The following is a 16103-nucleotide window of genomic DNA, read 5'->3' as shown; positions in this document are numbered from 1 at the left end:
TGCACTACGATGAGAATGGATTGGGCATCGTCCTCCCTTACTACTATTCTATAACATATTGGCATCACTACTAGAATGTGAGATCCCAACTTGGCTATTTGTTCTATCATCTCCCCTTAGATTCAGCCCATCATTCTAAGTCTGTGAACCACGCAACAAATTCTAAACTGAACTGAAACTACTTTACTCTAGAGTCCGAGATATAACAGTATTCATAAACTCTAAACTCACCCTAAAATATTGCACCTGAAACTCTAAAACCCTATTGTTGATACATTCTTCTGAGATAAAACTCTTAACTTTCTATAGCCCTAATAGTTATCTTACAATAACTTAAACACTAACTTAGAATTTCTAGGAGTATCACCATACCATGAGTTCACACTATCTAGTGCTTCAACTCTACTTTCTATTAGCTCAATCTTCAAAGATTCAAACTTAGATTCTAACATTTATCATGGATATCCCCAAACCTTTAAGGAACCATACTAACTTCTTTTAGAGCCTACTAATATCACATCTCTAAACTTATATTTCTCCCTGAACCATGAGAATTATAACTATATCAACATCAACAACATATAATTTAGAATCACCAAACTTAAATTCTTGCATACACTGTTTCAAGCCTACTGATTCACCTTTTCATACAACTAGCCCCATAAATGTAAAATCCACTGAATTCAAATGATACTATCCCCACTTTGCTACCAATAAACTTCTAGATTCATGCTCCTAACTCTAGCTCATACACTATTATCGAATTCTGAGGAGGGATCTGAGGTAACATCTGACTTTGGATTAGTGCACGAGTTTTCATTATCATGAATAAAATCTTTACAAATTTGAAACTTAATGGAACTGATGGGATACTTTTGATCCTATGGCAATCCCATAACTATCTGTGGGAACTATATAAAAAAGCCCTATCTGTTGGACTTTGAGCTTTGCTATTTTTGTTACCTTGAAAGTAAGGTATAGTTGACATGAGTGGAGCATGATTAGAATCTACATAAGGTTCTTCGATAACCATTCTATAGCATGATTTGAGACATAAAAGAAGGGAAACTTTTCCTAAAATATCTTATAGCCTCTTGTTCATAAGTAAGGCATGCTCCACACCCATGTGCAAGACTCTACTCAACGCGGTTTTAAGGCTCCCTAGGAAAATTTAAAACCTTAGGCTTTGATACCAAGTTTGTAACATCCCGAGAGTACACCTTGGATGCCAAACAGTGCTTACAATCTTAAGTGACCACAAGCTAATCCATGATCGGGTACCTATTTTGATCACTGAACAAAACTACTAATAAAATATACACATATGCAGAATAACTCATATACCATAAGGTTTTATAATACTAAGACATTATTAAACTCTTAGATCTGAAACAACTGTTTGAAAGTAAAAATAAAAAGACTGACAATCAACTAAAAGCTGGATAACTATTTGAAAAATATCTGAAAGCCTCTAACTGAATAGCTGTGGAGTTGATGGGACAGGTCCCCAACTAACTCCAACTGACTACTATACTAAAGTTCTAAAATAAACATAATGATCCCTCGAAATATGAGGACTCACCACTGCCGCTGATGTGTTGGAATGTCTAAGTGCGATCGGGAACCTTAGCATCCAAACCTATGATATGATACATCATAGCATAAAAAATGAGTATGTGGTTAGTACTTTGAATGTACTAGTATGCTACATGAGGTTAGGATAATATGCATGAAGTTATGTTTATGAATAATAACTGACTAAATGAATAGCATGAGATGATTGGATAACTAACATGAATGCGTGAATACTGTAATATCTAAGAATGCTTGACCAAGAATATAACATGATTCTAAAATAGTCTGTAAACTGAAATACTGAGATTTGATAACTGTATGACTGATAAACTATATGATATGGTTAAGCAAAATTGAACTGAGTTCTGAACTGAATACTAAAACTTAAACTGTGAAAGGTATCATCTAACCGATATGCCCCAGTTTGAACTGATTGGGGTATAAACTGCAACCCTAGTAGGAAGGGTGCTAGTATCATGCCACGGGTACTAACAATGGTGGTGAAGTCAGTTCTAATCTAGAGAGTGAGCCCTGAGATCAGTCCTAAACTAGCGGGTGATCCCTGAGAGTATTAGTCCTAAACTGGCGAGTGACATCTTATAACCTATGCTGGATACATAGTTTTGGAACTTAGGGATTGCTTTTAAGGATCCATTCCTAAATGACGGGTGATCTCCCATCACTAGGATTGCTCGATGTTGAATCCTTCTCCTAACTGAATGACACTAATTATGGGACTGAACTAAGTTGAACTAAAGAAGGAACTGACTAAAATTACTAAACTAATTTAGATTTGACTAAAATTATAACTGACTGAACTGATAATGCTCATACGTGTTTGAAATCATTTTGAGAATACTAAGACTAAGTAAACAGCTAAATTTTGGGAATTCATAACCCCCAAGACTTGATAACAATAACATCAGGGACACATGAAAGCTTTAAATCCATGGAAGAAAATCATTGTTCACAATTATTTACTTTAACATTTCATAAAACACACGGGAGACATAAATTTAAACATGGGAATACCTTTAAACACGATGAGATAGCACGATCACATGACAAGATCATAAACTGAAGATTTATTTCTGAATTCTCATGAACATGATATGGAAACCATAATATTTAAAACATACTATAATATATTCCACATGATAACAATTGAAATCATGACTTGAAATCAAATTACCAAGGTATAGGTAAACATACTTCAACTTTAAAATATGTAAGGGCTCTTTCTATCAAAACTCTAGGAAAACACTTGAAATTTATGGGTTTAAGCATGAGAATGAGTGAAACATACGGGAATAGCATAATTGTATTACTAAAATCGTACTTAGGGATTTAATAATGAAATTTCATGCTTCAAACATGTAAGGGCTGCTTTCAACATAAATAGATCGTAAACATCATGTAAAATCAAAATTCATAAGAACTTCATGGAGATAAACCTTATGGATGTGTAATTTCATAATTTAAAAAATAAAAGATGGATTCTAGGACTCCATGGGTGAAAAGAGACCATGGATGAACATCATAAATACCTTGATTGAAGAATTTGTGAAGGTTCTTGGTAGTTTTCTTAAAACTTGAGCTTGAATCTTGAAGGGGCTAGGTTTTGTTATTGAGAGAGAATAACTTTCTTGGAGAGAAATTATGAATAATGGGGCATATAATCCCCCTTTAGGGTTTAATTTTGTGTGTTAGGATGGATTTGGGTGTGGAAAAAATAATAAGACTGCCCTTGGGAAATTAAAATTCATAACTGGAACCCAAAATTAACCCTCACCGCGATGCGCCAAGGCTGTCATCGTGATTCTACCGCAATGCGGTACAATAGTGGTGACTTGCTGGAATCTAACAATTGTCATTTTGAACATCACCGTAATGCGGTAAGGTGACCACCTCTATAGCCTCCGCGATGCGCTAAAATCATAGTGAGCTGCTATTTTGGAAATTCAAACGTAGTCCAAACCTCATCCAAAAAATCCTAAACTTACTCGAGACATGCTACTTACACCCTTGAACATAAATCAACTTAAAAACTTAAATCTCAGGGTTGGGAAGGTCACTTTAAAAATCAACAAAATTAAGATGCCAAAAAATAAAACTTAGTGTCCAATACTTAGCTAATTTTTCAGGTTTTAGGTCTCTTATGCATGCACTATGAGCTGAACTAAGCTAACAAAAGTATGAGGTATTACACAAAGGTTTTATGATGGGGCGACTTTGAAAACACATAAGGTGCTGCGATTATGGTTTTTGTAGGTATATCTAGGTAGAGGAGGTCAGGGGTGTGATTCGGTGGATGTATAGAGGTAGGACAACTAGGACAGATGAGATTCCAGTGGATTTTTGGAAGAGCACTAATGGGACTGGTTTGGTGTGACTGATAAGGTTGTTTAACATCATTTATAGGGAGGCAAAGAGGCCCGAAGCTTGGATATGAAGTATGATGATTCCATAATATAAGAATAAGGGAAACATTCAAAGTTATAACCATTATAGGGGTATTAAATTATTGAGTCATACCATAAAGGTTTAGAAAAGGGTGGTAGAGTTAAGGCTGAGGAGGATCATGATTATTTTAGAGAATTAGTTTAGTTTCATGCCTGGTCGCTTATCTACTAAAGCAATTCACCTCATGAGGAGATTAGTAGAGCAGTATAGGGAGAGGAAGAAGGACTTGCATATGGTGTTCATTGATTTTGAAAAGGCGTATGAAAAAGTTCCCAAGGAGATTTTGTATAGGTGCTTAGATGTTAGAGGGGAACCTATCGCATACACTAGGTGAATATAAGATATGTACGATGGCGTGAAGACTCATGTGAGGATGATATAACGAGATTTAGAGCACTTTCCTATTTTGATAGGTTTGCACCAGAGATTAACTCTTAGCCCATTTTTATTTGCCTCCTTGGTGATGGATATTTTAATGTGACATATTCATGGAGAGGTGGATTAGTGTATATTATTTATTGATAATGTTGTACTGATTGACACGGCTCGTGGTAGAGTTAATGATAAGTTTGAGGTTTTGAGATAAAACCTTGAGTCAAAGGGGTTAAGGTAAGTTCTACAGAGTGATAGTCCACCCAGCTATGTTGTATGGAGTGGAGTGTTGGCTAGTTAAGAATTCCCACATCCAAGAGTTAAAGGTGGTGGAGATAAGGATATTGCGGTGGATGTATGTAATTACCAAGAGAGATAAGGTTAGAAATAAGATTATTTGGGAGAAGGTGGAAGTATCTTCGGTAGAGGATAAGATGCAAGAAGTAAGGTTACATTGGTTTGGGCATCTAATGAGAAGGTACATAGATGCTCCAGTTTGGAGGTGTGAGAGGTTGGCTATGTATAATTTTAGGTGAGGTAGAGGTACGCCAAAGAATGATTAGAGAGAGGTAATTAGGAAGGACATTGGACAGTTATAGCTTATAGAAAACATAACCCTTGATAGAAATATATGGATGTGGACTAGGGTAGAGGGATAGTAGGTAAGAGTATGGTTGTAATAGTAGGAAAGAGTATAGTTGCAATAGTAGGAAAGAGGGTGTTGTTTGTATTAGTGCCTGTAGTGTCTTGTAGCCTCTTGTTTATGGTGTTGTCCTGATGTCTATGATTCATATAACATGCTTATATTATTACTTTGTGGGTGTCTTGTTTTCTTTACTATCTAGCGGTGTGTTACCCTTTATTTGTTTTGGGCTTTTATGTTTTTTTGTTCTATTTGTTATGTGTCCTGAGCCAAGGGTCTATCGAAAATAGCTTCTCTTCTTCATCTGAGATAGTGGTATGGACTGCGTACACTCTACCCTCCCTAGACCCCACTTTACTAGAATATACTGGGTATGTTGTTGTTGTTGTAATAGTGTAATAATAACTCTAGATAATGTTTTTTATGGTTTTGGACATTGTTATGATCACTTTATTATTTTAGATTGTAATCCTTTATCTTATGACTATTATGTTGGCCGTGGTGTAATGTTATGTTATTCTAGTAATAATACTGTTGATATACTTACATGGCATGGTAGATTGGGCCACATAGGGCATGATCGAATGAATAGATTGACAAAGAAAGGACATCTAGGTTCTTTCTCCAAAATTGAAATGCCAACTTGTAAAAATTGTCTTGCTAGAAAAATTACACATAAACTATTTGGGAAGTCTAAAAGAGTTGAATTCTCATTGCAATTAATCCATTCGAATATTTGTGGTCCAATGAAAGTGAGGGCAAGGCCTGGTGTTTTATATTTCATCAAGTTTATTGACGATTTCACGTACTTTGGTTTTGTTGATTTGATATCTCATAAATTTGAAGCACTTGAATGCTTCAAAAGATATATGAATGAAGTTGAGAATTAATTAGACAAAAATATAAGGGCATTAAGAACTAATAGATGTTATTAATATTTGTCAAACAAGTTTGAAGAATTGTTTATTGAAAAAGGCATTATCAGATAATTAACTACTCCTTACACCTTAACAAAATAATGTAGTAGAAAGAAAGAATAGAACATTGTTAGATATGACAAGGTCTATGATGGTTCAGGCAAATTTGCCAATCTCTTTCTGGGGAGAAGCATTATTAACTGGGGTCTACATATTGAATAAAATGCCTTCTCAATCAATATCTTTTACTCATTATGTACTTTGGTCTAGTAATAAATTAAACTTTAATGATCTACGACCTTGAAGTTGTGTTGCATATATTAAAGATCATTTTGGTGAGTTCGGTAAACTAAGTCCAAAAGAAAAGAAATATATCTTTATAAGATACTCAAAATACTCCAAAGTATATGGTTCACTGGTGAATTGGAAGATGGAAGTACTACTGAGATTGAATCACGAGACATCATATTCCTGGAAAATAAGTTTCCCAAAAAGGATGAAATAAAGGAAAATGAGACTCTTTACAAAAAATTGAATTCAGATGATCAAATAATGTCGTCGTACATGCTTGATAATTCAATAGATCAAGAAATGATTCTTGGTCCAAGTGAGAGTTGTGAATCTCAAAATCCTATTATGGAATCTAAACTTCAATTAGTAAGAGTACCAGAAAAGGTGTACCTAAATGATCTTATGAGATTGAGGATTATGTTTTCTTGGTATATCCCACATAATTGGATGAACCTAATTTTGTGATTGAGGATTTGTCGAGCCTTGGAAAAGATGAATCGATAAACGCAATGAAATAAGAATTAGAGTCTATGAAAATTAATAAAGTTTGGGATCTAGTTGACCTTCCCTTCTGGACGTAGAGCTATTGGGTAAAAATGGATTCTCAAAGTTAAACGCAAATCAAATGGGTTAATAGAAAGGCACAAAGCACGATTAGTGGCAAAAGGTTTTACTCAAGAAGCTTGAATAGATTATGAGGAATCTTTTCACTAGTTGTGAAATTTACCTCAATTCACTTACTTTTGACTACTGTTGCACGTTTGGATTTAGAATTACATCAAATGGATGTGAAAACCGCTTTTCTCAATAGAGAATTAAATGAGGAAATCTACCTAGAACAACCTGTAAATTTTGTTGTTATAGGCCAAGAAAAGAAGGTTAAACAAATCAATATATGGCCTAAAACAATCTTTAAGGAAGTAATAACTGAGATTTCATAAGGAAGTGATTTCATTTGATTTCACCATGATCGATGAAGCCATGAAATCTATGTGAAAAAGTCCAATAGAATGTTGGTGTTTCTTTCATTTACGTGGATGATATATTATTAGATGAAAATAATTTGGAGTATGTGAAAACTGTTAAGTCATGGATTTCAAAGTCATTTGACATAAAATATATGGGTGAAGCAGACTACATATTGGGAATTAAAATCCAAAGAGATCATTTCAAGAAAATTTTGAGTCTTTCTCAAGAAACATACATAAAGAAAATTTTGGAGAGCTTTTGAATAAATATTTGCAAATCTATGGATACTCCTATGGCAAGAGGTGAAACTTTAAGCCTTAAAATCTATATGAAAATGAAAAAGAATTGGAAAACATGTCTCAAGTACCATATTCTAGTGCAGTTGGGAGCTTAATGTATGCTATGATATGTAATCGCCCAGATATTTGTAATGTCGTAGGTCTGGTTAGCAGGTGTCAATCCAATCCTAGAATAGATCATTGGAAAGTGGCAAGGAGAATTTTTCAATACCTAAAGGGAACTGCAAATTATTGACTCTTCTATAGTGGATCTGAGTTATTCATAAGAGATTATATAGATATTGATTGGGTTGGTCACCAGTATGATGGAAAATCAACCTCCGATTATACTTTCTTATTAAATGGTAGTGCAATTTCATGGATAAGTAAGAAATAAACTTGCACAACCCTGTCAACCATGGAATCTAAATTTGTGGCTTGTGCATCTGTAGTACAAGAAGCTATTTGGTTGAAGAGATTCTTTGGGCACTTGAACATTGCAAAGAATTGTAAGAGTTTCATGATTTTATACTGTGACAGTCAAGCAGATATCGTATATACGAAGAATACTAAATATCATAGCAGGACCCAGCATATTGACATCAAGTATAACTTTCTGAGAGGCATAGTAGAAAGTGGAGAAATAAATTTACAGTACATTCCTACACGAGAAATGATAGCTGATCCATTTACGAAGGCGATATCTATAGACTTGTTTGAAAAACATGTTGTGGCTCTAGGTTTGCATAGGATATAATTATATTATTGTATGGTAATACGACTCAATTGTTTTAATATTCTTATCAATACAAGTCTTGAATTTATGTTCATATCTCATATGCATGTGATAATGTGTTTTATTGATAAAGTGTGTCGAGCAAGTTGTAAGATTGACTCTCTCACATGAGCAATCACCTCTTACGTTGAGGAACGAGAAAAGATAAGTTCCACCATCAAATTATGGCTTTTTTTGTTAATCCAGATGTGAGTTTCTCTATAAAGATAAATTTAAGGATCATTAAAGAAGGAAACTAATGTTAGACATTTAAAGGTGTCTAGGTAAAGATCTGTACGATGTTGAAATACAAAAAAGAATAAAACATAAAAGACAACATAAGGTGAAATGTCGTAGCACGTGTTTCATACCACGTGTACTTAGCGTCCAATTGGTTAATGCAAGAAAGATTCCCCACTTCTTCATTGTGTGAGAACCTAAAGGTTATATTAACTTTTTATTGAAATACCCTTATACCTTTGACTGTTTCTTAAAGTTTCGATTGGTGTTGCTACTTTAGCATGTTACTAATAGCCATGAGTAATTCAGCAATGCAATGGATATCTAGAAAAGCAGTTTATTTGAAAAAAATAGATCCAAGTAGAAAGGGAAGCTGATTAAAATAAATAATTTAAGTTGTCTACACAAGACGACTATTACACTAACCATATAGGTATTGAGTGTAAATGTGTAAATAAATTTGAAAAAAACTCGACTTCTCCTCTTTAGAGGATGAGGGATCGGATAACTGACTACAAAAGTAGTAAATGATGTCTGGGGTATTGTGATTATTAGTATTCTCATATTAGTAGAGAATTTTTTCCACATGTGATTGGATTCCTATATGTAGCTTGAAAAACCTTAAGTCAGTCTTGAAACAGCTGGAAGTGAGCCATGATCTACTGCATGCTGAAGAATCTGAAATTACATATCTCAAGGAGAAGGTGGACATACTCGAGATATCAATGGCAAGGCATAAGGGAAACTTTGAGGAATCGAAACATCAGGCTCAAAGGTAGGGAAAAGATGTTCGAGTTTAGAAAGAAGGTGGATAATAAGGGCACATCACCTGCAATCAGAAAATATCCCACAATGGTAGACCATACCATTTCCACTAACAGTTCTATAATATTCACATGCATCGTAACAAATATAAAAAAGGAATATAAGCAGACCAATATCACACATACAAGTACTAGGTAAGGGATTACAAATAGACAAGTATGCATCAAGAGAGATAATATAACACAAATAAAGGTATAATGTAACATAAATGAAATGAAGATGATGATAATAATGGTAACGATGATAGTATGATATGATGCACAAAGTTGTTGAACGACCTTTGTATATACTTATGGAGATAAACCTTCTATATATAGGACCTATGAGGGGTTTATCAACCCTTATTCAATCCATATCCAATCCATATCAATATCTTATCTCCAATACATCCTTTGGTTAAGGGTTTTAAAGATGTCACATTTTCTATTAGAAAAAAGTCAGTATTTTTAGTATTTAAAGTATTTCCGTGGTGCTACCAATGTTTCATGACTGTATATGTTATGAGGATGTAATTCTCAAAACCAACCAGAATGAGTATTTTCATGTCCAAGAAATATACCAACCAAGTGAGCCAACAATCCATTCAATGTTTCCAAACATCCATGAATTTCAACATAAACCATATACCAACAACATAAAGCATATAAAAATACACCATTTATACCATATTAGGTATTTTCATCAATAAAGACACAACTAATTTCATATACACAAGGCCAACAATATCATATAGGACCCCACAAGTCACACATAGCAAATAGTATACCAAGACCATTAAATAACATCATTATATAGGACCCACATAGTCACAAGAAAATAATAAATCTATTTTTATGATTAGTTCCCACACCCTTAACATGATTTTGTATGAACATTCACTACCCAATCTAGTTTGAAGAAAGTTAAGCCATAACCTATCTCGAATGTTGAAAATTTATGTGTAAGCCTTCACTTTGGAGTCTTAATCCTCTCAAATGGAATTGAAATCAACTAAAATATGGAAATATAAAATATATACATCAAAATAAAGCCAACAATAACCATATTGTCTATTTTCAAGTTAGGGTCAAAATGGACTCCTGAAATGCATTCTTAATAAAAGAGGGAAAAATCATAATTTTCTCTTTGAAACATGTTTTATATATTTTTAGGAGTATAAAAATAAAAAAAATAAGGAAAAATGAGTTAAAAATGAGTTCCAAATTGAAGAAAAATCATGTTTGAGTTTTATTGGCAAAATCCCCAAAAATCCTTTGTGAAATCAAGAATCTATGATACCCTAAGTTTTTGAGATTTAAGCCCTCCACAAGTTGAATAATTGAATTAGCCAAGTTTCTAAAATAATGTCAAAAATTGCCAATGATAATGGTCTAGGGTACAACTCGTTATAACACATCACAAGTCATTAGAAGGGACTCGTTATCACAATAAAAAATGGCCCAGGTGTTCAGTCCCTAGCCATGAGTATTCATTATGACTTTTGATGTTTGACAATGTGCCATGGTGAGTGAATCATCATCATAATAGTGAATGACCATAATTTTTATCCTCAGGAAATGACTCTGGGCCATGACTCGTGGTCAGGCCTCACAAGTTGTTACCCAAGTCATAACGATTGTTCCTTATTTTACTACACAATTTACTTAAGGTATTTTTGGTATTTTACTCACTTACACTTTTTCCATGAATTACAAAATACTCTAATGACCCCTCCAATATCAGTTATATAAAATCAAACATCACTTTTTTCTCTTTAACTCTTAAGGCAAAAGACACTAGGTTTTAACAAGGAAATCAGTTAGTTAAGCTCAAAATATTGAATTCCTATCAAATTCTTTGGTATTTTTGGCATGTCTCTTCCCTAAACTTGTAATTTACATTGTGGCATAAACTGATTCAACATTCATATGATTATTGGGTTTGAAATTAGGTTGAGCAATTTTGATTAGTTTCTAAACTAATTGTTTTCCCATGATTTAAATACATTATTAATACTTTGATTAATAGTTATTGGGGATGAAAGGGGTGCATTAATATAGGGGTTGGAATGGGGAACATAGGTTTGCCAAATTGATGGATTTTTGGATTGCGAATAGCGTTATCCTCAATCCACCTACATAGATTTGGTTTTGAACATGGAATTTGCATAAATTAATGTACCTTTGAAATATTTCATTGCATTAATTGATAATTAGATGATGAAAATAGTTTTGGCATGACCTTGGTGGTCATGGAATAGATTTTAAATTGTACTTGGGATTCAATTTGATTATGCATATTGGTTTGGCATAAATATATTAACTTGAATGTATATTAGTATGACGATACCAAGTGGTAAATTTCTTAGTGAATGAATCCTGGATTAATGGTTAGTTATGTGTGAATTATTTTAATTTGAGCTTAAAGGGAGTTGTGTAGCTCACTGTGAAGGTGTAGGTCCCAGAGGGATCAACACTAGATACCATGTTTTCCAGTATTAGGGGTCTATGTGATAGTGTGCTTGGTGCACATATTATATATATATATATATATATATATATATATATTTAGAGGGCTATAGCTTTTAATTCTTTAGCCTTTCCTCTATACATACATATATATACATATATATATATATATATATATATATGAATATGGTGCATATGTTTTATGATTGGATTTTGGTAATTGTATTATGTTATTCCTATACCCTGAGTTACATGCTAGTGTTTTCTCTACTAACTGTCCCTAAATGCTATATCGTATCATGATATAAGGTTCGGGGGTTTTTCTATTACTCCTATTAAACTTTAGGTGGTGTGATTCTTTGGTTGATTTTTTATGAAGTAGTGAACCTCCATCTTTTGAAAATCCCTGCCATTTCATTAGATTTCTTTTAAGATTTTAGGAATTATGAGTTTTCTTTTGTCATGGTCGGGGGTATGTTCTGGCTTATTTTGGTATTCTAGTTTTATAGGATTTGTGGAATAGTGTGGGTTGGTTGGGTATTTTGTCTCTTAGTTATATTTGGTTTATTCTGCTTATCATCATGTGTGGTTAGCTTTAATTATATTCTTTATATTATGTTCTAGATGTTAGGCTAAGGGGGTGGTCTTTGGCTCACAGTGGACTTGAGATATCCATCACGACTAGGCCCTAGTTTAGGATGTAATAAGCTTGGTATCTGAGCACAATTTAAGGTCTTTGGGTATCCACAAAGTTGTGTCGATTAGAGTCCCTTTCATGGGTATGTGGCATACCACACTTATAAGGGGGAGACTACGAGGCATTTTAAAATATTTCCCTTTCTTGTGTTCTACTTCGAGCTATAGAGTCTAGTGTTATGTAACTTTTTTAACTCCTAGATTACTCGCATTTTAGATCATGCCTCCCTAAAGATATGAAGGTCATAAAAACTCTGTTGGAAACTCTATCTTACCTGAGGATAACATGGAGGGACCTTACCTTACTTATGAGGTGTAGTCTAGGTCTAGGGTCCTTGATCCTGACACTACCACCCCGCATGGAGTTCTATTGGTCCCTAATAGTCCTGTCCAGGCTTCTAGGGTTGGTGATACTTATACTAATTTGCCTTAGGGAGATATCTCTAATATTGAGATTTGCCAGTCTATTTATATTCTTTCTTAATTAATGGTATTGCAGTCTCATCTGTCTAATCATGTTGGTCCTACTGTTAGATCATAGAGGTCAGTCAGGTTGGTTAGTTAATAAGGTTGAATCCCCAACTTTTTTAGGCTCTAAGGTTGAGGAAGATCCTCAGGGTTTATTAATGAGATGGAGAAATCCTTAGGCTGATGATGCTACAAATTTAGAGGGTGTGGAGTTTGCTTCCTATCAGTTGAAAGATATGTCTTACTAGTAACATGAGGAGCGGTAAGCAATGAGGGGTGATGATGATAAATTAGCTATGTGGGATGACTTTTTAGGTGCTTTTCTTGACTACTTCTTCCCTCAGGAGTTGAGGGAGGCTAAGGCTGAAGAGTTTGTAAAGTTGAATCAGGGAAAGATGAGTGTTAAGAAGTATGCCCTGAATTTTTAAATATTGGCCCGTTATGCTCCAGAGTTGGTGAATAATATGAGGTCAACAATCACAAAAGTTTGCTTTTGGTTTGTCTCGTGAGTTGGTGTTAGAATGTAAGACTACTATATTGATAATGATATGGATATATCCAAGCTGGTGGTTTATATGCAGTAGGTGAAAGATAAAAAGAAAGTACGTAGAGATGGAGGAATGGTAGAACAAGAAGTTTAGATATGTAGAGTAGGGTGCTAGTTAGAAGAATAGTGTGAGAGATGGTAGACAATGGACTAAGAATAAGAATTGGGGAAGTTCTTATCCAATGACTAGTGATCTTTATCCTAAGCCTTTAGGTGATCGTCGTTTTTAGACTAGCAGTTGTACTAAGGTGCAGGGTGCCCAGTATCAGGCTAGTGAAGCTCAGTCAGCCCCACCTTACCCTCCTTGCCCTTTTTGTCAGAAGCTTTGCCTTGGCTATTATAAAGAAGGGATAAATAAGTTCCTTAATTATAGTCATCTTGGTCATATACAGTGAGATCTTTTTTCATCTAGGGCTGCCACCAAAGCTAATAAGGTCTCAGTTGGCACTTCCTTGGCTCTTGTACCTAAGAGTGCTGCTTCAGGTATCAGCACTGGTCGAAATCATCTCTATGCTTTTGCTACTCATCAGGAATTAGAGGCATCCCCCAATGTTATCACTGGTATGTTACAACTCTTTTCTCGTGATGTTTATTGTTTACTTGATCCAGGTAATACCCTATCTTATATGACTACTTATGTGGTTGTACACTTGATTTTAGCCTAAAAATTTTTTTTATCCCTTTTTTGTGTCTACTCCGGTGGGTGATTTTATTGTTGCTAAAAAATCTATATCAGTTGTGTGGTTTTTGTCTTTCATAGAGAAACATTGGTAGATTTGACAAAACTAGATATGGTGGATATCAATGTTATCTTGGGGATGGATTGACTCTATTTGTGCTATGCTCTCTTGACTGTAGGACCCGAAAGGTCAGTTTTTATTTTACAAAAAAACCAGTGATTAATTGGGAGGGGAGTTCCTTCATGCCTAAAGGGAGGTTTATCTCATATCTTAGAGCTCAGATATTGATTTCTAAAGGGTGTTTATATCATCTAGTTTGGCTTAAGGATTCTAACTCTGAGAATCCTTTTTTGCAATCTATTCTTGTGGCTAATGAATTTCCTGAAGCTTTTCCCAATGATTTTTCTACCATTCCTCATGATAGAGAAATAGATTTTATGATTGAACTTCTATTAGATACCCATCCTATTTCTATTCCTTCTTATAAAATTGACCTAGATAAATTAAATGAGCTAAAAGAGCAGTTGAAAGATCTTCTTGATTAGGGCTTTATTTGTCCTAGTGTTTCTTCGTGGGGTACTCCTATAATTTTCATACAAAATAAAGATGGGTCTCTTAGGATGTGTATATATTATCGTCAGTTGAATAAGTTCACAGTGAAAAATAAATACTCTCTTCTTAGGATTGTTAACCTTTTTGATCAGCTTCAGGGTGCTAGGTCTTTCTCTAAGATTGATCTCTGTTCAGGCTATGATTAGTTAAAAATTAGGGATGTTGATATTCCCAAGGCTTTTTAAATCTGGTACGACCATTATGAGTTCTTTGTTATGTCATTTGGATTGACTAATACTCCAGCTGCTTTCATGGATCTTATGAATCGAGTATTTAGGTAGTTTCTTAATTTGTTCACTATAGTCTTCATTGATGACTTCTTGGTGTACTTTATGAGCGAGGAGGAATATGTCAATCACCTTTAGATTGTATTGCAAGGTCTTAAGTACCAGAAATTTATGCAAATTTTCTAAGTGTGAATTTTTGCTAAGTGTTGTGACCTTACTCGGGCATGTTGCTTCTAGTAAAGGGATCAAGGTAGATCCACAAAAAGTTAAGGCAGTCAACAACTTGCCTAGACCCATTACTCCAACCAATATTAGGAGCTTCTTAGGCTTGGCTGTGTATTGCAGAAGTTTTGTAGAGTGTTTCTTATCTTTTGCTGCTCCGTTAATGAAGTTAACTCAGAAAAGGTTAGTTAATGAAGTTAACTTAGAAAAAGTTTAAGTTTCTATGGTCCGATGTTTGTGAAGGTAGTTTTGAGAAGGTGAAGGATAAGTTGACTTTTGTACTTACTTTGACCCTAACCGAGACTACTAATAGGTTTGTTGTGTATTGTGATTTGTCCTGGGTGGGACTGTGTTGTGTTTTAATGTAGCATGGTAGGGTTGTGGCCTATGCTTCTAGAAAGCTTAAGGTTCACGAGAGAAATTACTTGACTCACAAATTAAAGTTGGAGACTGTGGTCTTTGCATTGAAAATCTTATGTCATTATCTGTACGAGGTGCATTTGGGTATTTATTTAGGCCTCATTTGTTTGCTCTTAATAGAGGTCTGAATCTGAATGGTTCAGACTTCAAACCATTAAGTGCATTTGTTTTTTATTAAGGTTTTAACTCTTAATAGGTTTGAATAGGTCTTAATCATTCAAATCTAGAACCAAGTCTTAATAGGTTTGAAGGAATATTCTGGTGTTGGATAATATTCACCACTCTATTCATAATCAATATTCACCACCACTAACCACCTTGGCCACCGTTACCATTGTCAACCACCACCCACCACCACTAACCATCTCCACCATCACAACCACCATCAACAATAAATACCACTACCAACCACAATTGTCAACTGCTACCATACCTA

This window comes from Capsicum annuum, chromosome 12 (genome assembly GCF_002878395.1).
Source record: "Capsicum annuum cultivar UCD-10X-F1 chromosome 12, UCD10Xv1.1, whole genome shotgun sequence".
Classification (NCBI taxonomy): Eukaryota; Viridiplantae; Streptophyta; class Magnoliopsida; order Solanales; family Solanaceae; genus Capsicum; species Capsicum annuum.
The sequence above is the reverse complement of the archived record's forward strand: the minus strand, read 5'-3'. Positions refer to the sequence as shown.